Source organism: Mustela erminea, chromosome 8 (assembly GCF_009829155.1).
Source record: "Mustela erminea isolate mMusErm1 chromosome 8, mMusErm1.Pri, whole genome shotgun sequence".
Lineage (NCBI taxonomy): Eukaryota > Metazoa > Chordata > Mammalia > Carnivora > Mustelidae > Mustela > Mustela erminea.
Window position 1 is genome coordinate 6,785,214 of NC_045621.1, and position 27,718 is coordinate 6,812,931.

General features: G+C 37.4%; 1 long non-coding RNA gene across 2 annotated transcripts in view; it reads left to right on the plus strand.

The window, feature by feature from the left end:
- The first annotated feature begins 4,945 nt into the window (after positions 1-4,945).
- The window catches only part of LOC116597171, a 30,072-nt gene continuing 7,299 nt past the window's right edge, over positions 4,946-27,718 (plus strand). The window contains exons 1-3 of one of the 2 annotated variants that reach the window (XR_004288478.1): positions 4,946-5,903; positions 14,468-14,590; positions 15,960-16,176. This is a non-coding gene — a long non-coding RNA (uncharacterized LOC116597171). Of the gene's footprint in view, positions 5,904-14,467; positions 14,591-15,959; positions 16,177-27,718 lie in introns of those variants that run through there. The other variant, XR_004288477.1, reaches the window with a different exon arrangement.

A 27,718-nucleotide genomic window follows, 5' to 3' on the forward strand; every position in this document is an offset into this window, starting at 1 on the left:
CAATGATTAAAACTAAACCTACAACTTAGATCATAGTGCCTGGGGGAAAAATATATTTGAAAATGTAATTTCAACAGAATGTATACAATGCAACAATATAGCTAACAGTAATTACAGAAATTAAAAGAGGGGCATCTAAACATTTCTGGGAGAAAGGAAGTGAGGAAAAAGCTGATTCTTAGAAGGCAAGTAGAGATGATTGTGTTTACAAATGATGGAAAGGAAATCCAAGAAGAATTACTGTTACCAAAGTCAGAGGGATCAAAGACTATAATGTATCTTTTGGAAACTACCATTTTTTTTTTTTTTTTTTTTTGGTACTGAAGAACTATAAATTATACAGGAGAAAATGGTAATAAGAAGATTTTGGATATGGCTACAATTATGATCTTAAAAGGCATGGTTCTTCTAGGAAATTTAAACTATCCTCTATGAAACAAGGAGATTTTAAAGGACTATAGACACTTGGTCACTCTGCCAGAAGTTGAAGAATATAAATTTCCGGAAGAAGAAACTAGATTCATGAGGAATAATTAATGATTATTATACTGAAGGCAAGAGATAGTGGTGTCTAAACTAGAGCATGGAGTGTGCCCTAATTTAGAGCTTTTCAAGAGAGTGTGTGTGTGTGTGTGTGTGTGCCCTCACACACGCACGGGTGTGAAAAAGACCTAACTGAGTATCTTCCTAGGTGGAGATACGTATACATGTATATAAATTTAGGTGAAGTTCACATAACATACAATTAGCTATTTTAAAGGGTACAATTTAGTTGTATTTAATATAGTCACAATGTCAATCACCTGCTCTAAATTTTGTGCTATAAAAATACCTTCTAAAAAAAATACCTTCTATAGTTTAGTAATCATTTCTCATTCTCCCCTTCCCCTATCCCTTGGTAACCTATAATCTGCTTTCTCTTTCTATATATTTGCCAATTCCAAATATATCATGTCAGAAATCATACAATATGTGACTTTTTTTGGTCTGGCTTCTCTGACTTAGCATAATACTTTCAAGGTTAATCTAAACCACAGTACACATCCACAGTTTGTTCCTTTTTATGGCTGAATAGTAGTTCATTATATGTATGTACCAAAATGTTTTTATCCATTTATCCACTGATGGACATAGAGGTTGTTTTGACTTTTCATTATTATAAGTAATGCTGCTATAAATACTTGTATACAAACTTTTGTGTGGATGTATATTTGAATTACTCTTGGATATATATGTAGGAATGGAATTATTGAGTCATATGATAATTCCATGTTTAATTCTTTGAAGAACCACTAAATTAAATGTCTTCTACAGTGCCTGCACCTTTTATATCCCCACTAGCAATGTGCAGGGGTTCAAAGTTCACATCCTCACCAAGACTTATTTTTCATTTGTTTTAATTAAAGCCATCATAGTGGGTGTGGAGTGACATCCCATTGTGGTTTTGATTTGCGGTTTTTAATGACCAATGATGTTGAACATCTCTCATATTCTGGTTTGCCACTTCTAATATATATTTAATATTTATATGATATATAAGTATATATGGTATTTTTGGAGGACATGTCTATTTAGGACTTCTCCCCATTTTTTAATCGGGTTGTCTTTTTAATTGGTTATAAGTGTTCTTTATGTCTTCTGGAAGTTAAATTGTTATGAGTTATGATTTGTAGATATTTTTGGCCATTATTTAGGTTGTCTCTCCACATTCTTGATAGTGTTCATTGAGGTACAAATACTTTTAATCTGAATGAAGTCCCATTTATCTAGTTTTGTTGCTGCTTATGTGTTTAGTATCAAAACAAAGAATACATCTCCAAATCTGAAGTCATAAATAGTGGCCTTTATGTTTCCTTCTATCAGCTTTATGGTTTTAGCTCTTTTAGGTCATTTTTCAATTTCATGTTAATTTTTGTATATGGAGTGAGACTGGGTTAATTTCTGGGTTCTCAATTCTATGAGATCAGTCCACACATCTCTCTTTCTGCCAGTATTATACCGTTTTAATTAGCAGTAGCCTCAGAGTAAGTTTTGAAATTGGTAAATTGAATCCTTGTGCTTTGGTTTCATTTTCCAATATTGTTTTGAATACTTAGGGTCTCTTGCAATTCCATTTGATTTTGAAGATAAATTTTTCTATTGTTGCAAAAGATGTCAATGGAATTTTGAGAGACATTGCCTTGAATCCATAGATCTCTTTGGCAAAAACATTGTCATTTTAGTATTAAATCTTTCAATGTGTGAATATGGTACAGGATGTCTTTCTATTTATTTAGGTTTTAATTTCTCCAGAATGTTTTGTAGTTTTAAGCATACAAATATTTCATCTACTTGATTAAATTTATCCCTAAGCATTTTATTCTTTTGAATATTATCGTAAGTGAAAATGGTTTCTTAGAAATCTCCTTTTTGGATGGTTTATTGCACAGAGAAACAAAGCCGATTTTTAAGTGAAAAGAGCTTTTTAAGATATATATTTTTAAAAAAATATATATATTTAGAGCATCTATTAGTTGGCAACCCAGGATTATGTTTTAAAGAATATTTCTAGCTTTTTGTAAATATTCTTCTCCCATTACATAGGTTGCCTATTAGTTTTATTGATTTTCTATCACTGTGCAGAAGATTTTTATCTTATAAAGTCCCAATTTTTGAAAATGACCTATGTAATAAAGGGTTGTATCCAAAAATCTATAAAGAATTTACGAAACTCGACACCCCAAAAAACAAATAATCCAGCTAAGAAATGGGCAGAAAGCATGAACAGACATATTTCCAAATAAGACAATCAGACGAATCAGACGGCTGACAGACATGTGAAAAGATGCTCAATGCCACTCCTCATTAGGGAAGTATAAATCAAAACCACAAGGAGATGCCACCTCACTCCTATCAGAATGGCTAAAATTAACAACACAGGAAGTAACAGATGTAGCTGAGCACGTGGAGAAAGGAAAAACTTTTTGCACCGTTGGTGGGAATGCAAACTTGTGCAGCCATTCTGGAAAATAGGAAGACTCCTCAAAATGTTAAAAAGAGAACTAGCCTATAATCCAGGAATTACACTAATAAGTATTTACCTAAAATATCCAAAAACACTGATTTGAAGGGGCACATGCACCCTGATGTTTATGCAGCATTATCAACAACACTCAAATTATGGAAGGAGCCCAAATGTCCAACAACTGAGGCCTAGATAAAGAGGAAGTGGTAGGTGTATATACAGATCTACCTACTACACACACACACACACACACACACACCCCACACACAATGGAATATTACTCAGCCATCAAAAAGAATGAAATTCTGTCATTTGCAACTGACATGCATTGACGCAGAGTATGTTATGCTACACAAAATAAGTGAGTCAGAGAAAGACAAATATCATATGATTTTTGTGATGGATGAAATTCCACTTACACGGGGAATTTAAGAAACAACACATAAACATGGGGGGGAAGGGAGGAAAAAAGGGAGAGAGAAGCAAACCACTGAGAGCAAAGTGAGGGCTGAGGGAGGGGAGATGGGCGGGGGACGGGCTCAACTTGTGGTGGGTGTTAAGGAGGCACTTGTGATGGGGCGCCTGGGTTAAGCCTCTGCCTTCAGCTCAGGTCATGATCCCAGCGTCCTGGGACCGATGCCCGCACCGGGCTCTCTGCTTGATGGGAAGCCTGCGTCACCCTCTCTCTCTGCCTGCTTGGGATCTCTGTGTGTCAGATAAATAAATGAAATCTAAAAAAAAAAAAAAAGGAGGCACTCGTGACGAGGAGCGCTGGGCGTTGTGTGTAAGTGGTGACGGTGAATGACTAAACTCTGCTCCTGAAACCAATACTACACTCTATGTTCACTAACTTGAATTTAAATAATATCTTAAATAAAAGGAAATTGCTACAGAGCAATAGGTCTAACAAGTCAGAGGCAGTTTTAAGCCCGAAGAGGTAAATAAATATCTTTAGCCTTCCCGGAGGGCGCAAGGCCGGTGAGGTCCCTCCCGAGCACGCCGCGTTTGGTCCCGAGCAGGCGCCTCGCACCTGGCCTGGCCCCGGGACAGGCTCGGCTGCAAAGGGACTCTCAGGGGGACAGAAGTGGAGGAATCGATGAGCATTGCGGTTTGCTTCCCAGGTGGTGCGAGCCAACCTCCTCCTGGACAGTCTAAGAGGACAGACTGGCTGCCCCGGAGACCCCGGGAGCTTCTCAAACCGGGACTCTCCTGCCAGCCCCGGTAGAACCTCCGGACGCCGAAATCCTGCAGAATGAGGCTTCGGGGAAATGCGGTCCCGGCGGAGGCGCTTGCGGCCTGGTCTCACCGTCCGAGCAGGGCTGGACGCGCAGCCACCCAAGCCCGCCCTCGGTGGACCTTCCGCGCGCCCCTCCTCGCTTCGCTCACGTCCCTGAAGTCGGACGGGACACCGGGGGCTCGAGCTGGTGCACGGCTTGTTCTTTGTTTGTTTGTATGTATGTACGTATGCATGCATGTATGTGTATGTATGTGTATGTATGTATGCATGCATGTATGTATGATGTATGTATGATGTATGTATGCGTGTATGTATGTGTATGTATGTGTATGCATGCATGTATGTGTATGTATGTGTATGTATGCATGCATGTATGTATGATGTATGTATGATGTATGTGTACATGCATGCATGCATGCATGTATGTATTTAAGGTTGGGAAAAAAAGATCTCTGGAGTGTGTCATGTAGTGTTATCCTCACCACAGTGGAAACCCGAACCCAGTTCCTGGTGAATCGAGGCCCGCAGGGGCAGCGCAGGTCAGAGAGGGGCCTGACGACAGACTCAGAGCAGCCAGTTCGCACCCCGCTGCTCTCCGCGCCCGCTGGGCTGGACCTTCGCTCAACTCTGTCCCTTGTTCATCGCACAAACGTCGGCCGTTGACCTCGGGCGGGTGAGCGTCGGCCGTTCGGCGCGAGCCCGAGCAGGGGCGGGCGGCGGGCGGTCCGCAGGAGCCGAGGGCGGTCGTGCGGCCCGAGGACGGGGCTGAGCCTGCCCCGAGGAGAGCCCCCCACGGCGCAGCGCGGTGGCGCCGACGGCTCTCCGCGCAGGAAGGACGCGGGGACTTGAATGGTGCGAAGTCACTCCGGCGCCACTGCAAGAAACGGACCCGAGGGGAGGCTCCTGCTCGCGGGTGGGGGCAGGGGGTCGGCGCGACCTCGGCGGCGTGCGCGGCGGCGTCTGAGAGGCTGAGCCGTCGGGGACGGAGGGGAAAGCGGAGACGCGCGTCACGGGTGGCCGGGCGGACCGGACTCGGTTCATTCCGGGGACCAAGGTGTGCACTTGACTGAGGTACAGCAGCAGGAGAATTGTGTTCGTATTTTGTCTAAAGTCCAGGAAGAAAACACAGTTCGTTTCCTGGATTTAGACCCACCGTGGCCCTGGGCTGAATCCTGGCTGGAGCCATCTAGAAGCAGGCAAGGGCCTCGCTGCTCTAACGGCGGGAGGAGCGGGGCGGCCGGGGCAAGTGTCCCCGGAGCGTAAGGTCGGCGGGCGGGGGGTGTTATCGGACAAGGGCCGGGGCCAGCCGGGACAGAAGCACCGCGGGGCAGCCCTGGGACACCCGACGGGAAAACAGCAGGTGAGGGAGGAGAGCGCAGGCCTTGCGGGCCTCCGGGGCCAGAGACCGGCCTCGCCCCCAGGAAGCTTTCTGGTGAAGGGCGCGCGGGCCGCCGAGCGGATGGAGGGTGCAGAGCGGGACCTCTCCATCTCGCTCCTTCTGCGCGGGGGAAGCAGCCTGCGGCAGCTGCACACCCCCAGCCGGGGGCGGCCGGACCTGGCACGAGGGAAAACACCGACCCAAGTGCGGTGCTGTCCAGATACTAACCTGCGCTGTTGACTTGTCATCACAAATCAGACGACTCTGACCCACGCATTAGCAAAGTATGGATACCAGCGTAGATACAGAGACTCAAACTGAGCTTTGATCAAAACTTTGCTTAGTGCATCTTTAGCTTATCTGTCTTTTACATCAGCGTGGCCCCTGGTTAGCTCTGCACTGTTACTCTTCAGGACGCTTCAGATGTGTATGAGGCCCTCTTTGGGTTCCTTAAATATCCCAAACTCACTCTTTTAATGAAATATTCACATCTATCGTTACCTTGGCTAGGAACGCTCTTTCCTTGGTCTCCTGCACGCTTGGCACCTTCTAAAAATTCAGTATTACGTTACAGCTTGGATCTTTGGGATGTATTTTCCTAGCTCCTTCCTGTCACATAGATCAATGGATAGATGAAGGAAAAGATAGAAAGAGAGAGGGAAAGGCTTCTTAGAGCCCCATTCATTTTCATATAGCCTGTCACATTTGTAATTTCACCTTTGTCTCTGTTTGCTGTGTATCTTCTCTGGTGGACCGTACGATTCACAAGGCGGGAACTTTGTCCCTTTCACATACATTTTACACTTAGCACTAAGCTTAGTACACATGGCCCCTGGTTAGATATTTTTTGGGGATGAGGAATAAATATACTGGGTAGTATATTGAATCACTATATTTAAAAACAAATTCCAATAAAGACAGAAATTGAATAAATTATAACATAAATATATGGCAATATTAGGAAGTCACTAAAAATCACGTTTCAAATATTTCCTATGGCTAAGGGAAATGTTTAACACATAACAATGAACAAAAATGCTGAATATAATACTATATATGTATGCATATATATATATATATATATATATATATATACAGTGAAATCAGGTTTTTATCTATTAAGCTGCTTTTTACTGAGTAATGCTGAGAAGGATGTACCACAGGGTATATTGAAAACCACTCTTTTAATTTAGATAAATACGAAATTGAGATAATGAAATGTTTTGTTATAAAACCATGTTTTATAGAGATTAGATAATAATCCTAACATCATATTGTTAGAAAATAGCCGTGTTGAAAACAGGAATCCAGTTATGGCTTAAAAGTTCATGTTTTTTACCAGTACACTGCAAGATTACATGTTAGCAATGAATATCTCTGACTGGAAAGAGGTTATTATTTTTAACACGTTTTCTCAATTTTCCTTAATGGTTAAATATTACATTTTACTTCAGAATGAAATAAGTGTTCTTTAAAAAAAAAGAAAAGAAGGAACCTAAATTTTGCTTTTAAAGATAAGGACACTATTAGTGTCAAGATTTTTTTTTTTCCTCTTTGTGATGTTTGAGCTTCTAAAGTCTGTTAGTGTTAACACTTGCATTAGCTAGCTTAATTGTCCTACTTAATCATTTCAACACCAATTTTAAAAGACTAGGTCTATTTTTGGAATTACTTTCAAAGTTAGCTTGATTTTATTTTTATTTCTTTTTATTTCAAACGTGTTTAGATGTAGAAGACTATTAGGATGTTTTATAATATGAAGCATAGTGTTTATCCAACCTTTAAGAATTAGTAAATGTTTAGTTTTCCATGTATTTGAAATATTCACCATAAATGTCCAAGTTTGTACATTTAAATTTTTACAAGTGTATGTAGCAAAGGACTGCAGATGGATGTTAATACCAGTAGGTAGGTTTGCTTGGTGCAATGTTACTTGGTAACAATATTAAAGTTGCTTTCTGTATATTTTACATTTGAGAAAATGAATAGATATACAAAAGATACTGATATCTGCATCTGCATTTGCCTCTGTTGCACCATGTGTCTACCTATCTACACATGTGCAAATTCAGAATGAGGGAGAGAGAAATTTAAAAAAGAAATATGTGTGTCTGTGTGTATCCCTCCAAATATTATATATATTTTTTATAAAATATATATTTTATTTTACATATATATTTTCCGAATAACTTATTTTTCATCTTATATATCTACCCATCAAATATTTATGTGTATATATCTTATATATTTCATATATGCTTATATCGTGTTTTATACTTTACAATGCAGAGCTGATTCTCATCATCGATAGACTCCATACTTGCCAATAAGCCTACTTGCTAAACATATTTGCAGCCCCCAAATCAAGAATCACACTGTTTCCACAGTCATTTGAGGACATGCCGAGTAGTAAAAAAATGGAGTTGTCTGAGGCTTACATTCCCAGCAGAGGTCAAACAAGAGGACACGGCCTTCTAGTTTTAGCTCTCATACATTACACGTGTTCTTTTCATCGTGGACTTAGTGCCATGTTTTTTCACATTCATGTGCTTTTTCTTGATGATTTTGCACTTAAATGGCCCCCTCATGTAGTGTTAGCAGCCAACTAGTGTACCTAGAAACAACAAGGCTGTAATATACATTATGGAGAAAACACATGTGTTAGATGAGCTTTGTTCAGATACAGGTTATAGTGCTGCTGGCTGTGGGCTCGATGCTAATAAGTCACCGCTAGTGTACATACAGAAAAAGGAAGAAGAAATTCGTCAATCTGTATGTGAGATCAATCTGGAAAGTGCTAGGGTAGCGTCTGTACTAAGTGATGAAGCTATGGGGAAAAAACAGAAAAGCAGCTAGAACTGTGGATTCATGAGCTAACAACAATAAGATAACTCCGTGAATAGCACTGTTGTAAGGTTGAAAGCCAAAGAAAGTTACGGTCATGTCACCCAGGGTCAAGAAAATGTTAACCCCTTCTTGGTAGTAAGTTATTATAAACAAAGAAACATAATATTTACTATTTGCAAGAAATGTATAGTAAATAAAGCAGAAACACACATTAAACAAAATTTATGTATTGATTGGTTGATGAAAAAGTTATAACCTGAGGCTTGTAGGAACTTAACGTTCTATTTCTTCCAAGAACACTGACTTAATAGTCACTAATGCAGGGTTTGCAGCCACTTTATAGAATTTAACTTCTGTAAATAATGATAACTGACTCTGTTTCTCTTTGTGAGATATATATATATGTATATATATCTTTTGTCTTCAGATACATTTAATTTCATCTCTTTCCACAGATAACATTTAGAAACAAGGAAATACCAGCTATACCGAACACATCTAGCAGCAAGGTCTGTCTTTCTAGAAACCATTCACAACTAAAGTAACCAGAGCTCACAGGTGATTAGAGAGTTGAGGCGAGAAAAGTACAAGATGACCCTGGTGCATTTTGTTGCACCAGGAAATTAGGAAATGCTGACAGAATCATGAGATAATGTGAAATGAACACTGAAGGTAAATAAAGCGGCACGCACTAGCCAAATCTTGGACAGTATGAGCATTAAAATAAATAATACTACTGGATTACAGCTCATTGAATAAAACAAAGATCCATTTTTAATAGTGTTGTAAGTAGGGAAGAAAACAATATCCTTCCTTAGGACACAACATAGAAGGATTAATGAACTATAAAAAGAAAGTAAGATGTTAAAGTTAGTAAGTAGAAGTTTGATAAGTAACAGAATATATGCAATAGTCTCAAAGTATCTCCCAAGAAAATATTTACTATTGAAAAAGGAAACAATAACTTTACAGTGGTGAAAACTGGGGGATACTTAGACCATCTGAATGATCTAACATCATCACTGTTGCAACAAACCTACATCACACCCCTCCTGAGAAGATTCACTGAGGACACTAGCCCTTCAGTGATATTCTTGCCAAAAATACATGACCTACTTCTATCTTGAAGAAACAGCAGAATAACCCAAAATTGTTCTATAAAATACCTGACCTGTTCGCCTCAAAAATGTCATTTAAAGAAATACAAAGAAAGGTTGAGAGATTGTTTCTTACCAGGGAAGACTAAAGAGTTATAACAACTCAATGAAAGTGGGATTCTGGTTTGTATATTGAGCTAAAAAACTTCATGGAATTCACATATGGATTTTGGGTTAGATCGTAGTGCTATATCATAGTGAAATTATCTGATTTTGATAGCTATACTGTAGATAGACAAAAGAATGCTATTTTACTTAGGAAGTGTAAATCAAAAATTTTAACAGTAAAGGGACATAATATTTCCACATCTCTCTAAAAAGTTTATAAAATATATGTTTTATACGTATGTGCCATATATGCCTCTAGACACTATGTACATATACACAAATATGTGTATGTGTGTGCATATCTGTGTGTGTGCAAAATACTAAAGCAAATGAGACAAAACTTAAACAGTCCATGAATCTGGTTAAAGAGTCTGTGGGATTCCTTATGCTATTCTTGAAAATTTTTCTCTAAGTTTTAAACTACCTGGGGCACCTGGGTGGCTCTGCGGCTTGAGCATCTGACTCAGGTGGTGCTCTCCTGGTCGCGCGCTCAGAGGGTGGTCTGCTTGAAGAGCCTCTCCCTCCCTTTCGCCCTCTCCCCACTTTTGTGCACATCGCCTTTCTTTCTCTCTCTCTCTAACAAATAAATAAATCTTTTTAAAAATTAAAATAAAATTTCATCAAAAGGAGAGTCGCCTGGGTGGCTCAGTTGGATGAGTAAACGACTCCTGGTTTCAACTCAGGTTGTGATCTCAGGGTCATGGGGTCAAGCCCTGTGTCGGGCTCCACACTTGACAGGGAGTCTGCCTGATGATTCTCTCTCCCTCTACCGCCTCCCCTCCCCCCCACTCATGCATGCGCTCTCTTTCTCTCTCTCTCAAATAAATAAATCTTTGAAAATTATATCAAAAAGATATAATTTACAAAATACATAAAATACGGATTTTTATAAATGACATCACATGATAATATCTCAAAAGTTCTCCTTTTTAAAGAAAACAGTTTAAACATACCACACAGGCTGAGCAATTTTTGAAAGATCTTGTTATAATGATGATTTTTTTTTTCAGAAAATAGTTACCAAAAAATAAAAATACCTCTGTTTCTTTCCTCTCTAGAATCTAGTCAAAATGGGTGGAAATTTAAATAAACAAAATCCAGCACTTGCTGGTGTGAATGACATTTAATTTGTAATTCTTTAAAATATTTTAAAAGGATCTAGTTTATTGCTAACAAAAATTATTATTAACAATGAACTTCCTAAGAAAATAATCTGAAATGCCCGTTTAAAATTCATTTGTTACAACTCACGTCATGTTACTATTTAACACTGTTTAATCCTTAGGCTTTGCATGTGCTTCTTAGTAAAAAGTATTACATATCTGTCTCTAAGTTTAGCCATGTAACATTTACAAAGGTAAAATATATATTTAGGGAGACAGTTGGTAATTTTAAACTTGGTGAAAAACTGGTTAACTATTTAAAAGTGACAAGAAAATTAAAGGTATGTAATAACTACCATTTCTTTAAAGGCAGCTTGTTATTTTAGGGTTATTATGAAATATGTGTTAAGAACATTGTCTCTGAAGCCAGATTACCACAGAATACTCTTATGTAGATGTTTACAAGTTGTGTGATACTTGGCATACTTTGTTAACCTGTTAAGATGTTAGTTTTCTCAGGGTGCCTGGGTTATGCCTCTGCCTTCGGCTCAGGTCATGATCCCAGGGTCCTGGGATCGAGCCCCGCATCAGGCCCTCTGCCCACCAAGGAGCCTGCTTCCCCCTCTTTCTCTCTCTGTCTGCCTCTCTGCCTACTTGTGATCTTTCTCGCTGTCAAATAAATAAAATCTTAAAAAAAAAAAAAAGATCTTAGTTTTCTCACCAGTAAGCTATGAATTATACTGATATCCACTTCATAGGATGGTTGTGAGGAATACATATATTAATATTTGAGCTATTACATATGAAACATATTAGCAGTGTTAGCAAGTGCTGGCAATCATTATTCTCAAAAGTAAAAAAAAAATAATGTCTTTCAGTTTATCAAGATAAAAACAAAAGCATGTTACACTGAAAATGTTTCCTTGGATCTGTATCTACCTGAGCATAATTGGAAAACAGTGTTCATCAAAACAACACAAAATAAATGAATAATTGTCACCCATTGTTATTTCTAGTATGCAATTTCCATTATATTTCACATAATTGTCACCTATTCTTATATCTAATTCACACTTTCCATTATTCTCCATGTTTTTTTTTCTTTTGTCCTTCAACCAGTTCTTTGTGTGTCCTATTAAATCCGTTCCACTTTCACGCTCTTTGTTCATAGTCTTCATCATTTCTTTTTTCTTCTCATCCAACGAGTATCTTTTCCATTTGCTCTCTGAAAATATTTTCCCTGTCTTGGCTGTCACTTGGCCTACCTTCTGTCAGAGTCTGGTTTCTTCTGTGTTTTGCAGAATGTCTCTCAGAGACGAAAGATCTTTAGAGGTACATGCGGCAGTGCCAATTTCGTAGGGCTTCATTTCTTGGAGTTTGCTCTAAATAGTCTTAAGATTCTGCTCAACCAGTTTTCACAACTATTACTTTCCAGTGAAAGTGAATGCAAAGAGCAGAGGGTTACAGGCCTGGGTCCGGACGTGGCCTGTCACACGCAAGCTCCCATGGCAGCTAGCGGGAGAGGGTCTCTGCCAGCCCTTCCAAGGCGGCGCTTACGAGGACTATGCAAGCAACTTACTCGTCCGTCCTTGTCGCTTGCTGCTTCTTACCAAGGTAATAATTCTTTCCGAGTGCTATATCTATTTATAACACATCTTTTAGAAGATACATATTTGAGGAAATAAATGCATATTTGCAACTTCTAGGAACCCAGTGATGATTATTGACAGTAATGCTAAAAATCATAAGAACATTGCTCTCTTCAGAATGCCTGGCTGAAGATTTTACTCAAATTCTCACAAAAAAAAGTATCTATCATTGCATTGCTCCAGGCATGATTTTTAAAAAGAAAATATTAAAAGGAAAAAAAATCAGATTTGTAAATATCTTTTTGCATGTATACTTACTATCAATTCACAACAAGTTACTTACTAATTATTTTCAATATTAGTGAAAGTAATCTGAAAACTCATGTTTACTATCTTCATTAGATTATATATTCATATTTTTTAAGTAAAAATGACATGAGTCGCATGAGTTTTTCCATATTGGTAGAAATGATTTCAAGTATCTTGAATATTCCCTTAAGGAATAAGCTACTTAGATTTCTGAATGATATATTCACTCTCCATGAGTCCATTTTATTCTTCTTTGTTTAATAAGGTTTGAGGTAATTTGATTATAATTGACAATGCATTAAAGTTATTATGAGATCATTACCTAACATATTTTCTTGGAAACATCTGCAATAATTCTCTGAACTCCATGCCGTGGTCATCGTTTATTGCTGAATTCATCTCCTATGTTTTTTATGTTTAAATCCTAATTCAGGTTTTAGCTTGTGAAGTTTTAGCAAACAGGGATCTGTTTGGCATGTTAGAAATGCCAAAACTCATGAAACAAATAGTAGGAAAACTTGATATTCTGGCCTCCAATGTCCTTCCTTTGCTATTTCTTGTAGCTTTCTATCTTTGAACCATGAAACAGCATTCTAACAAAATAAATTTTGTTGAAAAATATGCTTTTACTTATTGTTTCATAAAAATCTCGAATCAAGAAAAAGACAATTTTCTTCCTTCCCCGATCCACCTTTTGTTCTTCCTTTTGGTTGAGAAAAAAAAAAATAGGAAAGGGGGCTTTTATTTTGATAGATATTTTAAAATTTCGGATTTCAAATAAAATTAATAATAATAATAATAATAAAGGAAATTTCAATTGCAAGAAGGCAATGTGAAAATGTCTATTCATCAGGGAAATTCTGTTGTCAAGCACTTTATATTTAAATTTGTTTTAAAAGCATGCCTACAATTTATTTATTTATTTATTTATTTGTAAAAATATTTTTATTTATTTATTTGACAGACAGAGATCACAAGTAGGCAGAGAGGCAGGCAGAGAGAGAGGAGGAAGTAGGCTCCCTGCTGAGCAGAGAGCCTGATGTGGGGCTTGATCCCAGGACCCTGAGATCATGACTTGAGCTGAAGGCAGAGGCTTAACCCACTGAGCCACCCAGGCGCCCAAAAGCATGCCTATAATTTAAAGTCAATGCTTTCCTCAGTGGCTTTTTCACGTTGTCTTAATTTTTGCCCATTGAATAGGATTTGTTTCAGTTGTACTTTTGATATTGAAATCTTCTTTAATTTTTACTTTCTTTTTTCTTTTTTTAATTTAATTCTTCCAAAGAACTAACTGTCAGAATCTGTGGTACCAGGAGAGCAAAAAGAGACTCATATTATTTGAAGTACTTCCATATTCCAGAATAATAATCTCCATTGGTTCATCTACATCTATCTCATCAGGGATTCCCTTCTAGGTACCCCCCCGCCCCGGCAAAGATCTTATTCATTTATTTGAGAGAGAGACTGAGTGAGAGAGAGCATGAGTTGGCGGGGGAGGAAAAAGCAGACTCCCCACTGAGCCCCTACTGAGCAAGGAGCCTGCAGTGGGGCTCCATCCCAGGACCCTGGGGTCATGACTTGAGCTGAAGGCAGACGCTTAACCAACTGAGCCACCTAGGTGCCTGCAAGGTATTTTTAACTTCAGTTTGAATACACTTATTTCACCACGGCACCATATTTCTTTGTTGTCAGATGTAAAAGAATCTTTTTTAGAACTCGTAACAACTCTCTGTAGGTTTCTGTGTGCAGAGGACTGCTATAAAGAACTGTAAGCATGAACTGTGAATTGTGATTATCTACTCCAGAGTCCGACATTAACTTCTGATCCGCGCCTGATGACTTCCAGGAGTTTTTCAATGTAAGTTTTTAATATGTATTTTTCATTCTTTATATTTCTGTTTTATTATATACATATGTATTCCTATGTATTCCTACATATTCCTATATATATATATGGATTATATATATGGAGAGAGAGAGATTTAGAGGTTTTAGAGAAGAGTTTATAAATAACTCGGATAATGATACTGTGTGGGTCTCAAAGACGTTGGGAATACAACGAAAGAATAACATTACTCTGTAGGAAAAACTAAATATATATATATATATATTTAGTTTTTCCTACAGAGTAATGTTATATATATATATATATATATATATATATATATATACATACCACTGATACTTTGGTACTGTGGCTCCTACAAAAGTAATTTCTTCTGAAACTAATTTTTTTTCTTTCCAATCTCTGTCAAGCCTTCTAAATAAACCTAATCATGAAAGTTGTAATCACCTAGAAATGGAAATCACACCCATTTTCAAAGCACATGAAACAAATCAGGTGGGGACGGTACTTAATACGCTTGTTAGACACGTAGATAACGTAGGTGATGAATGCAGCGGGAAGCAGGGTCCCTTCTGCTTGTCAGGTCCTTGTTGTTTATCTCTTGCATCTTTCCCAGCACATGCAACTAACAGAGGCTCAAAAGCTCTATGTCACCTAATTTCATTATAAACAGGATTCATAATGATGACAATTTGCAGCAAGTCCTACGTTTTTGTATGAATATGTGAATTTATTTAGAAGATGAATCACAGTGACCATCCACTCAGAGATCTTCAGAGGGAAAAATGCTTTCCCGATCTTTTTTACTTAAGCCCACAGGATTTTCCTCTGCCATTAGCAAACTGAACTGAAGAAGCTGTTTAACAGTGATTTTTAAGTTTTACTCCTCTTTGATGCTTCAACAACTTAAAGGATATACAAGATAAATTGCACTGCTGTATTTTCTTTGTAATAAAATAATTTTCATTCTTCCATTCTATATTTAAAACAAATCATTTGACACTCTTTTATCTGATTCTAGTAATTTCATGGATTTTATTGGATATTAAATACTATATACTTTTGTTAGCTTGTATTTACTCACCAATATGTGAAACATTCAAAGAGACTTTTCAGTACTATATGTCAATAAACAGAATGTGGCCTCCATTGTTCATGATGACATTTTTAAAATAGTCATCTTCTGACATATAGATGTGCTTGATCATTAAATGTACTGCAACACAATTATTCAAAAAGACAAATTATTTTTGAACCATGGTCATACACAACGGAGTCAGGCCACACTCAAATAGTTACAAACTGACTTATAAAGGAAGTAAATTAAGACACAATAGAGCTAATAAGCAGAAAAAGGCCAATCCTGCATTTCTTTTTTCAGCATTGTTTTAACAAGTACAAGAGGATAACGTGACTTCTTTCTTGCTAGCTTTGCTAGCTACATACCTAGAACTATTTCTTCAAACATGTTCCAGAAGCTCTAAAAACAACAACAACAACAACAACAAAAAACTGAGCAGAAAATTGAAATTTGGGACAGTAAAGTATTAAAGAAAAAAATAATTTGTATGTCTTTGACAGAAGAAATAAATTTCTGTTGTTTCTAATAAAGGAATGTTCGAGGGGCACCTGGGTGGCGCAGTCTGTTCAGTGTGTCTGCCTTCAGCTCAGGTCATGATCCCCCTGGGATCGAGCCCAGGGAGGCTGTTTCTCCCCCTCCCTCTGCTGCTCCCCCTGCTTCTACCCCTTCTTTCTCTGTCAAATAAATATATCTTTGAGAAAAGAAAGTAAAAAGTAAAGGGGTGTTCTCAATGAAGGAAAAATAACTGAATTTTAAATGAAGTCACTTATTCAGAGGTTGTAAAATAGTAACTGCTTTCCATACCAACAGCGCCAGGGTGCAACTCTGTAGACACTGAGGTTTCACAGTAGGGGAGTATAAATTCAGTAGTTATTATATTGTTATTGTTATTGTTATTATAATTATTTTAATTTCAGAGGGCTGTGGGGCTAAATCGTCATTTAGATTTCTGCGTGATTTCTGAATGAATCAAATTTAACTTTATCAGTTAACTGTGCTAAAGTGTTTGGGCATCTTTTCTTTTCCCAGTTTATTCCATTCTTAGTTACATTAAATAGTATTTATATGGAAATTAAATATTCGTTAGTATCTCCCAGCATGTGGATTAAAAAGAAGTCAATGTATTGGTTAAAACTAAAGTCTTGGCTGTAGACCACATCTGAGGGTTCTTGGAAGATTTTATTTGGATGTTTCTGCAGGAGCCAACAAGTACCCAACAGGTACCCTTTCAAGACTTGAAAGTCAGATTCGTATGCCTCTATACAACGTCTGCTTTTGGAGCTTGTACTGTGTCTCTACTTGGGTTTGTTCTGTCCCCCCCTTGTTTTTTTAAAGATTTTATTTATTTATTTGACACAGAGAGAGAGCACAAATAGGGGGAGCAGCAGTCAGAGGAGGAAGCAGGATCCCCACAGAGCAGAGAGCCCAACCTGGGGCTCTATCCCAGGACCCTGGGATCACTACCCGAGCAGAAGGCAGGCACTTAACTGACTGAGCCACCCAGGTGTCCCTGTTTGTTCTGCTTTAATCCAAACTTGACCCAACAACCATCTGCCCCAGCCACATTACGAAAACTTTTTGCTGCTTAAAAGAAAATATGTTAAAACAGGAAATTGTATATAGACATATGCATGGTTTTTCATATTCTCAAGTAAGTTTCCACGTCCCAAATTTTACATAATGAATGTATTTTATTGTATATCAGAAAAAATGTTTTAAATATAAGCTAATTGAGAAGTTGATTTGTGTCCTATTTATAAGAGACTTTTAATTTGGGGGCATTAACTTTAAACTTACAAGTGCTTGAATAACAATTACTTTAAAATTTTATTGTGATATTATAAAATCAAAAAAAACAAAGAAGCTTCATAAATAATTTAGAATTCACTAATTCTAGAGAAAACTCTATTATATTATTTTAAACTTTTAATTCAGTTAAATATTTACAGAATATTTATTAGTGAACATGTATCCTTAAAGACTAATTCAGAATAAAATTAGAAATTAATGGGAATATAGAAAAGATATAGCATAAAATAAGATTTATGACCTCAACTAAATCCAAAAAATATTTTCAGAATATTTGAGCTTTATTAATTTAGAAATTCAGAACTCAAATCACAAAGATATGTGTGCAAAGACAATTTCAGAACTAGCCATAAACTTTTTAAATGGAACTCTTTTAGAAAGTTTTAAATACATCAGTTATTTCTAAGGCTTTGCATAAATTTTCAATAGAGGCATTCTTAACGAGAACAAGAATTCTGAGCTCTAGCTACCGGTTCTTGGCCCATTTAATAGAAGTGAAACTTGATTTGTAGCAGAAATAAATTTGATGCTGGCAATGAGACAGACTCTCTTCGGACTGGTGTGGTAGTAACAGTGCACATCTCCGAGATAACTTTCACTCCGCACGTTCTGCCAACATCTGAGCAGTTGCTTGTGGACAGTGTTAACAGATATCAGGTATAAAAAGTTAAATGAAGTAAAAGTAACAATTTCTACCTCCTAAATATTTCCCCAGCTCATCTTCTCTTCCAGTTCCCAAATTTTATTTCTGTCCATCATTTCTATTCTCAGTGTAAGATCTTCCTAAAATGTTCTACTATATTTTCTCTCTCTAATCCTCTGTCATTTTTTCTTTACACTAGTTCTAGTATTTTTCTAAAAATAAAACATGATGACTGATGAATAGATAAAGAAAATGCGGTGTATATATACAATGGAATATTACCGAACCATCAAAAGAATGAAATCTTGCCATTTGAAATGACATAGATAGAGCTAGAGTCTATTTTGCTAAGTGAAATAAGTCAGACAGAGAAAGACAAATACCATAGGATTTAGCTTATATGTGGAATTTAAGAAACAAAACAGGCAAATATGAGAGAAGGAAAAAAAGAAAGAGAGAGGAGCAAACCACAAGTACTCTTAACTATGGAGAAGAAACTGAAGATTGACGGACGGAGGTAGACAGGGGATGGGCTCTATGGGTAAGTATTAAGGAGGGCACGTGTGTTCACCAGGAGTATTACATGTAAGTGATGAATCACTACATTCTAGTCCTGAAACCAGTAGTTTACTAAATATTAACCGTCTAGAGTTTAAATACAAATTTGAAGAAATGGGAGGTTATTAATCTCCTCTTTTTAATCTTTTAATAAATCAACACAATATAGTTATACTAAGTGTGTAGTTACAGTCAGGGAAAACAAAAACAAAAACAAAAACAAACGACCTGTATGTGTCTCTTACCACATGACAACAGTAAAGAATCTGAAGAGGAAGTTCATGTCAGCTGAGTAGAAATCATTTATTTCCTATGGATTTTAAAGATAAAAAAATGAAGAAATTTTCCATAACTACCGTACTTAAAGTAGATCCTATATTCTATACCAAAACATCCTGTTCTACTATCTTCTATGTATGGTTATCCATCCATACATAGAAATCTATGTCGTTTATCTCTGCATCTTTGGTTCATAGAGAGAGAGATATAGACAGATAGATATCTATACTTTTTATCTATCATCTTCTATCTATATTTTCCCATAGTATATTTAGATGGATAGATTGATAGAAATCAGTTATTATATGGCCTGCCTATTATCTTTTGTTCCCTGTTGTATTATTACACTCCTTCAGGGCAGAAAATACATGTGTATCTTTCATCCCACTGCTTAAAATACTATTTGGCATAATACATAATTCTTACTGAATAAATTGATGATTACTGAATGCTGTCTGTGCAGTAGAGGAGTGGCTCAGCTCACTGATACACTACTAAAGGGTATGAATTAGTATTTTTCTCCTGAAAATAATTTTGCCTATATGTCTACAGTGAATTAGAAATGCACATTCCGTTTGGTTCAGTGATTACTACTTTAAGAGTCTATGCAAACTACTACCACTACTACTACTACTACTTCACAGACAAGACAGAACCATATATTTTTTTAAGCTTATGAACTCACTTCATTGGCAACCATATACTCTTCTCCTCTTTCCTGTTATGATAAAAAAGTTATCTCGGTTCATTTCTAAGGCCAACCATTTAACTTGTATAATGTTGCCTTCTGCAGCACGCACGGTGAAGTTGTGCATTGTTCCATTGATTTATTGATTTTGCACAGCCTCTCTAAGTTCTCCTTCATTTAAGCTCATCTGTCTTTGAAGAAAGGAAAAATCAAAAAACAAACACAATGAGAACAAACAAAAACAACTGAAGCCCCATAACAGCTAGTAATTACCCTTTATACTATCTTTCAAAGTCATTTTTTGGGGAAAAAGTTTCTATAAAACAACTGGCTTCATTTCCCCCACCAGCTACCCTCTCTTCAATTCAGCATCTAGAAAATCTATGACTCCCTTCATCCATCATATAAAAATTTTCAATATTCTGCATATAACCTAAATAATAACAAAAATAGCAATAATAGAAATAACTAGTTTTTATACTTGTACCGCCTTGGTCTTGTGATATGTATTTTATGTGTATATTCTCATGTAATCTTCATTGCAATCCTATGGGATAGATACTACTGGTAACCCTCTACATTTCACAGATGATAAAATTATGCATTAAAGAAGTTAAATAATTTGCCCAGAGTCACAGAGTAAGTAATGACCAAGCTGGGACTTACACTATGTCTGATACCATCTCTAAGATTCTGCTGTACTATTTCCATAATCCTTTAAAATATTTGCAAATTATCTGTATTTTTAGAGATTTTTTGGTGTGTCTTAATCTGAATTTTTTAAGTATTCTACTGGTGAAAACGGGCTTATTAGTCACAAAAACATTAAATTTAGTATCATTTTTCTATTATTTTTCTGTTTAATTTTTATCAGCTGAGTGAGAAAATGCTAAATGGATGTGTTATTTAGATAGGATAGCAATCTTAGTACATAGTCAACATCTAAATTGATAACGTATATAGCAGAATAATTTTTAGGTAATTTTGTTGTTTTATATTTAGTTTTTGAATGTCATTTGTAATTGGACCTTGGCAGGATATGAAAAAAAAAAATAAGCACCTTTTATCACAAAGCCTTGCAAGGGAATAAGGGAAGAGACTGCTGTACTGAATATGATGAAAACTATAAAATGATTAAAATGATAGTAATTACCCATCCCCAATTCCATTCTCCTATTCCCAACCGCGTAATGGAAGACTGCGGCTCGGAGCATCCTTTTCCTGTTAATATATACTGGCAAACTTGCTAGATAGATTTATGACTTTTTAATCTTGGCTCACTTAGTTCTATTTCTCTAAATTCAGAGAAAGAGAGAGAGATAGAAATACAAATACTGATAGAGAGATTGAGAAAGTTATTCTATTGAATGCATATTAGACCAGTCACAACACCCCTAGTTTATGAGACATTTAAAGCACAATTCTGCTGACCTCCTGCCTTGGGTACTGTCTTCCAGAGTGGGAAGAAAAGAAAAGATCTATCTTTTATTACCCAGCAATGTGGACAGTCTAACAATTAATGCTTTAGCTGCTGTATAGGCTGTTAAATTTAATAAATCTGTGCATTTCTCTAGCTAGTAGATGGATATCTTTTCTCCTTATCTTGTTTCGGTCACAGATTCAAACCCCTTCTCATTTTATAGGAAACCACAGTTGTGAGGTGAGACCTTTCAGAGGCAAGACACTGTGTTCAAATTTGAAGCCAAAGGTTTACATTCCAAAAACTGCAAGAAGTCATTAATTACATCAGCAAAAATCGGAGGCATGTGTGTGGCAGTAGATTCTGAAGAAGGTTCATCTAGAAGATAAGAATGTCGTTTTTAATCAGCGTTGCTTCTTTTCCATATGGGCGCGCTTGCCAGAAATCTTAGACTCGGTGTTTGAGCAGTTGTAATCATTTCCTCTACTAGTGGATGAAAAGCATTCAAAGGCCTCTAAGCTGGAAGGAACTGAAATGCCAGGCACATCAGTCAGGATGCTGGGACAACGGGCACTGAGGAGCTTTTAACAGAGTTGTTATTTACCAGGATGAAGACGAGATGCGGGCAGGCCACAAAGACGGCAGCATCCCCTTTTAAGAAGCTAAAATTATCAAGAAGGGAGACATACACTATAAAAATATGCTTATCTGTTCTATGAAGAAAAAGAGCATATAGAACCAGGATGGGGTTTTATCGAACGAGAAGTAATAGTGTGACGGTAGTTCAGTAGTGAGATGGGAAGGAACGCCTCTGAAAAGAGTGAGCCGTGTGTGTTCTCGAAGGAAACGCCTTACTGGCAGAAGCATTTACAAGTGCACAGGCGTGTTTTAAAAACTGCAAGAAGACGAGTGTGACTTGTCTTCAAGAGTAGGTGAAAGAGGGTGTGATGCTCTCCCAAACCTCTAAACTATTTATGCTGTTCTTCTCTGAAGCCCAACCCCAAATCCTTCTTGTCAAGAAAATCTAAATCATCCAGTGTGAGTTGTTTGACCACTACAGTGCACACCACTCTGCTGGGGTAGGGTGAGTCAGCATCAGGATTGCCCGTAGTGTTCTATCTTTTTTTTTTAAATGATTTTATTGATTTATTTGACAGACAGATCACAAGTAGGCAGAGAGGCAGGCAGAGAGAGCGAGAGGAGGAAGCAGGCTCCCCGCTGAGCAAAGACCCCCCCCCCCCGATGCGACACTCGATCCTAAGACTCTGGGATCATGACCTGAGCCGAAGGCAGAGGCTTTAACCCACTGAACCACCCAGGTGCCCCAGTGCTCTATCTTTTTAAACAAGTTTGAGAAAAGGGTTTTGGCCTGGTGGTTGTGAAAGCATGCAGGAGGCTAGAGAGGGAAGAAGACTGAGCTCTCTAGGGGCAAATCCTTACAATAGTGGATAGGAGCTTAGACCAAGACTGTGATGTCTTGGGGACATCATAGGGGAGGCTGAGGGTAAGGAAAATATAATAGAATTATATAATACTAGAGTTGGGAAAGGACTCAAATAAGTTGTTTGTTTGTTTGTTTGTTTGTTTTGTCAAGTCACTATAAAACACTGGAAGCCAGAAAGTTTTAGAGAGGTTAAGGGACTTTTTTTTTTTTCAAGGTTGAGATCACACACTAATTAGGGACAGCCCAGAGATCAGGATACATATCTTCTGATTCCTCATAACTGATGACCTAGAAAATAATGTGACTTAGTTCTGAGGAAGCACTTTCCTAGAGATGCCCTGAGAATACTTCCAAACACAATTAATTAAAACAGAACTGGTGGCAATGTTAGAAGAAATCAGAAAACAGCATTAAAAACAGAATAAATTTAGTGTACATCAAAGTGTGTCATCATGGGAATGGCTCTCACATCAAACCCTGAAGGAGAATAATGTGGCCTCAGATCATTTCAGAGCCTAAGGCATGAATCTTCCATGAAAAATGCTGTTTGTCTGAATTCTTGTAGTAAAAATATGGGCACTCATTAAAGTAAAATCTCATAAGGAGAAAGAGAAAGCCACCAAAACTAGTTGAGCAAAATTTCTTCACTGTGTTAATGCAGCTGCAGAAAATAGCAAAAAGTATGCATTTAAGATTTAGAGTCTACATTACCCTTACTTGAATCTTTGCTTGGCCACGTATTAGATATACAAGATGGGACAAGTTATTTAATCTCTCCAAACTGCAGTTTCCACATTAATTTAAAAAATAGCAAAAGAAAAAAAAAGTGGATTCTACTCAATATCACCAGCAATATTTTGAGGATTATTTATGTCCTACACATTTGTAAAATGTGTCCTACACATTTGTAAAATGTCCTACACATCTGTAAGCTCCTGATTTGCAGAACAGTCAGAGACATTATTTGACACAGAGACTTTCCAAAGGGGTAATTCTGAATTCTTGATCTAGAGTATTTTTCTTCTCTTTGTTCGCTGTTCTGTTTCCTAACTAATAAGATCTTTCAAAGGTAGTTACCGGGAGTGGGATTTGGTGAAAACATTTGTTGTTCCCAGTAATGTTCCCAGTAATGAACGTTGCTCAACTGCTTGAGGTCCCCGAAGACTGACACTCCAATAAAGGCTATAGCGAGTAATTGGCAAAAGAAAGGTTAAACTGGAGAAGCAGAAATTTCTAAGTTCTAAGGAGACGGTTCAAAGAATCAATGAACTAATTAAAAAGTTAAAAAAAAAAAAAGTGAAACCATGGATGGGTCTTGATGTCCTCAAGTACTAAGAGACACAGTTGTCATGGAGGTGACTGAAAGGCCAGAATGTTTCTCCAGAAAAAAATGAATTAGGGCACACAACGTGAATGGCTTCAAGAGACGGAATACACCGGAAAGACATTCGAATTACTGAGAATTATAAGGACTTTAGATCTTCCCTTTTCCTTTTTGTAATTAATGAGTCATCTGTTTCAATTTTCTCATTCACAAATGAAGCTGGTGATACTTAAAAGCGACAAGGAATATTCCCAAATCCATTCAATAAAAGCCAAATAAATATTCGTTAAATAAATGTCTTATACTAGAGTTCAAATGAAGAAAACTGGTGGGGACTTGAGTCATCAGGGAGTGTGCCCTGGTGGCAAATTCCACGCTTGGTAACTCTAAGGGACCCAAGCAGTGACTAAGTGATGACAGACAGTTGTGCCTCAGGTCACGGCTCTGGTTACAGCTATTTGGCAAGGTCTTATTTATCTATTATTTGATTATTTATTTTTGTATTCTGCACTTTGTATTTTAGCTTTTTGGTAGTATAACTTCAAGGAACAAACGTATATGTAACTTCTCAGCATAAATGTATGCCTTTTGGCTTATCTTAGTGCATCAGGAGAGGCCGCACACTGACAGAAGGGCCCGCACTTTCCCTCTCTGGAACAGTCCGGCCTATACTGAAGGGGAAGTACAGCAGGAGTTCACCTCTGAAGTCTGTGCACCGCCCTGCTACTAGAGTAGTGTTTCTACTTTCTTACGATGTTACACGTAAAAAAATCAACTTTTACAATCAATATTTTTGTGCTTATTTGAGGATTCTTAAAAAAGGGTTCATTCAGCTTAAAAGAATTCCCTTAAGTACACAGCCAAATTTGTGTTACCCGTAACAGTAGCAAAAAATAAAAACAAAAACAAAAATATCCCCACCAAAATGAAAACTATAAAGGTATTTATATATATTCAATTATTACACATTAATATTTATGTCTGTAGTATTTCAAAACCTTACCTGTCCCCCATCTGCTAATTTGTTGACAGCTCATGATGAGAGCATTCCTTTCTGCATTAGCTTGCCCCATATACCATATATTGTCTCATATTTTTCCCCTCAACTTAAAACATCTTGCATCCTCTTTCTTACTGATGAAATAGTCTTAATCCTATTTAAGTGCTCAACTACGGCATTGTCCCCTCCGAGAAGCCTTCCCTTTGCACTCAGGTTGGATGATGTTTCTACTCTCTGCTCCTATTCACAGTCCTGTCCTATTAGCATTCTTGATATTTTACCTTTTATAAACTGTCTACTCCACTCCCAGAATTTTTTATTAGAGGGCAGTAATACTGTTATCTTCATCTTTCACCGCCAGGGCCCACACACTGACTGTTACTAGAAGATGTGTAATAAGTGCTCATTAAACAAAAGGAAAATTAAAACACAGTGTAAATCTCCCAGACACGCTGACATATATAAGCATACTCTGGGATTACTTACTTGAGGCATCACGATCTCTTTTGACATACACTTCAATTAGATACAGTGTGCTTTTTAAGGAATAGACAAAGAAATTCTAATTCCAAGAGTAACTACCACCTTTTGGGAGAAGTGGGAAGACCCCTCTCCCCCACCTTCTATAAACCGAGACCATTATTGTTAATGATATTTTGTGTACGTGAAAGGTCTCTTGGGGAGAAACAGTTCTTTCTGATATTGAATATAAATTAATTGTAAAGCCTGTTCTGTTCCCTTTTTTCCCCCAAGTGGATAAAATATATTCATGATTTGAAAGCTGTAAAAAGCTATTCTGAAACTATCTGCAGACAAGGTTGCTATGGAAACCACATTTTTTTGAATAGTACAATAAATAGTCGTCTAAAAGAATACCGAACACAGTGCACCTTGCTCTAGTAATTATAGGGGGTCTAGAATTGAAATATCTGTGACATGTTTTGCTTTCAGGTGTGTCACCACAGCATATTTATTACCACAGTAGAATATTTTTTTGTAAAGAGGTGAGATACAAAATGTTTACTTGCAGCAATAACTCGAGATCTAGAAGGAAAAGAACAGAGATTTTTGCTTCGGGGTTCCGTGGGTCCCACCCCTCTTGCCTTACCTGTACCTACGCCACAACTATAAACCAATGAGGCTAAACGCTTGAGATGATAAATCACGAGATTCACTGGAGATCTAACAACATAGAAAATGAAGCTTTTGAGGATATGTGCAAGGCTCAGCGAATTCTAGATCATCTGCCCTCATATCTTCTAACTTCCGGTTGAGACACTAGACACCAAAGAGACCAGGAGAATGAGACGGTGTAGAGTAGAGATGAGGGGTTGTGAAGGAAAGAATTAGAAGGACATGCTTGTTCCATCTTCTCCTTGTGTAACTGGGCTGTGAAAGATTGCCTACAAGTTAGGGGAGAGTCTCTGAACACAGAAGCTAGTTTTCATTCTCACCAGACACTTGGTGCCTGCGGTATCTACAGAAGTGCTTGGTGCTTTAGGGGTTGAGGGAAGACAGTCTTGAGTAGTGGCCCTGCACAAGGTGAGCAGACCAAGGCTGCCCATGCGGAGCCTTAGCTTATGGAGGCAAGTGCTCAGGAAGGCTGGCATGGGCTCGAGTGGCCACCCAATGGCACAAACAGAGCAGGGGACTTGCTAGAGGTCAGGAACTGGGGAAGAGGTCCCGTCTCCATGTCTTACTTGTGCACAGAGGCAGACGAGACCCATGATCATGCCCACAATGAAGTCAACATTCATCACTACCCTTCATGAAGGGGCAAAGGAGAGATTTCAAGGAATAAGCTTTGAATTGGACAGGGGCCACATTTTTAATACCCAAACTAAAATGATTCTTGACTTGACCAATATATTTCCTACAGGCAATAAGATTGGTCTTTACTCTTGAGCAGAATGAAAAGTTCTAAAGGAATGTAGTTTGTTGTTCTAAAAAAAGTTTTTCTTTTCTCACATATTATTACATTTTTGCCTTATACACATATCAACTTCACCCACAGATATGATGTGAATAGTGGGAGGTTGCCAGTTCTGTCCAGGGTCCTAAAGAGTTGGGACAAGAAAAAAAATAAAATGAAATATTTAACCCCAGAAATTCTGATGTAAGATCCTTTTCCCCCCAACTCTTCTATTCATTCCTCTCATTATAATGAGTTCCCCTAAGCCCTTCTTGATACTAGAAGGAGGAAGGTAAAGCATGACAATAAGAACACTGGTATTCTAAGAGAAATTGATTTTCTTGTCCACATTCTGGGAAGATAAAATTAAAGTGCATGGCAGAAAATAATCTTGCCATAAATGTCTAACAGTGTTAATGCAAAAAGAAAAAAGAAACTTTACTAGTGTACTATGCGTACTAGCTAGTTACTTAGTAGGAAACAAAACAAATTACTTGGAAAAACTTGCACTCTTCATCATAGAGGGAGAAGGAGAGAAGGAAGAAAAGGCAGAGGAAGTGGGAAAGGGAGAGAGAGCCGGAGGAAGGGAGGAGGCAGCAGTCATGCTCATTAAGTCTTTTTCAAGTGTATCTATATTTGTAACTTTTTATTTTACCAAAGACACTCTTGTTACACTTATTTGACACATTCGTCAGACTGCATGTCTTTAGAAGTTACCTGAAAGACCTTATATATCATTAGAAGAGATGCAAAACTAAGCATGTTATTTAATTTTCATATTAAATGTCAAGACTAGCTCACATTCCATAATAATCCAACATAAAATACTGATTATTAGCTAAGAAAGAGAAACAGAACCGTTTGAAATAAATTCATTCTCAGAACTTCACAGAAGAAATAAATACATCCAAAGTTCACTCAGCTATGTTAGATGTGCAACTTGAAATGTCAGAAATTTTCATTTATTTGTCAAATTTAATGT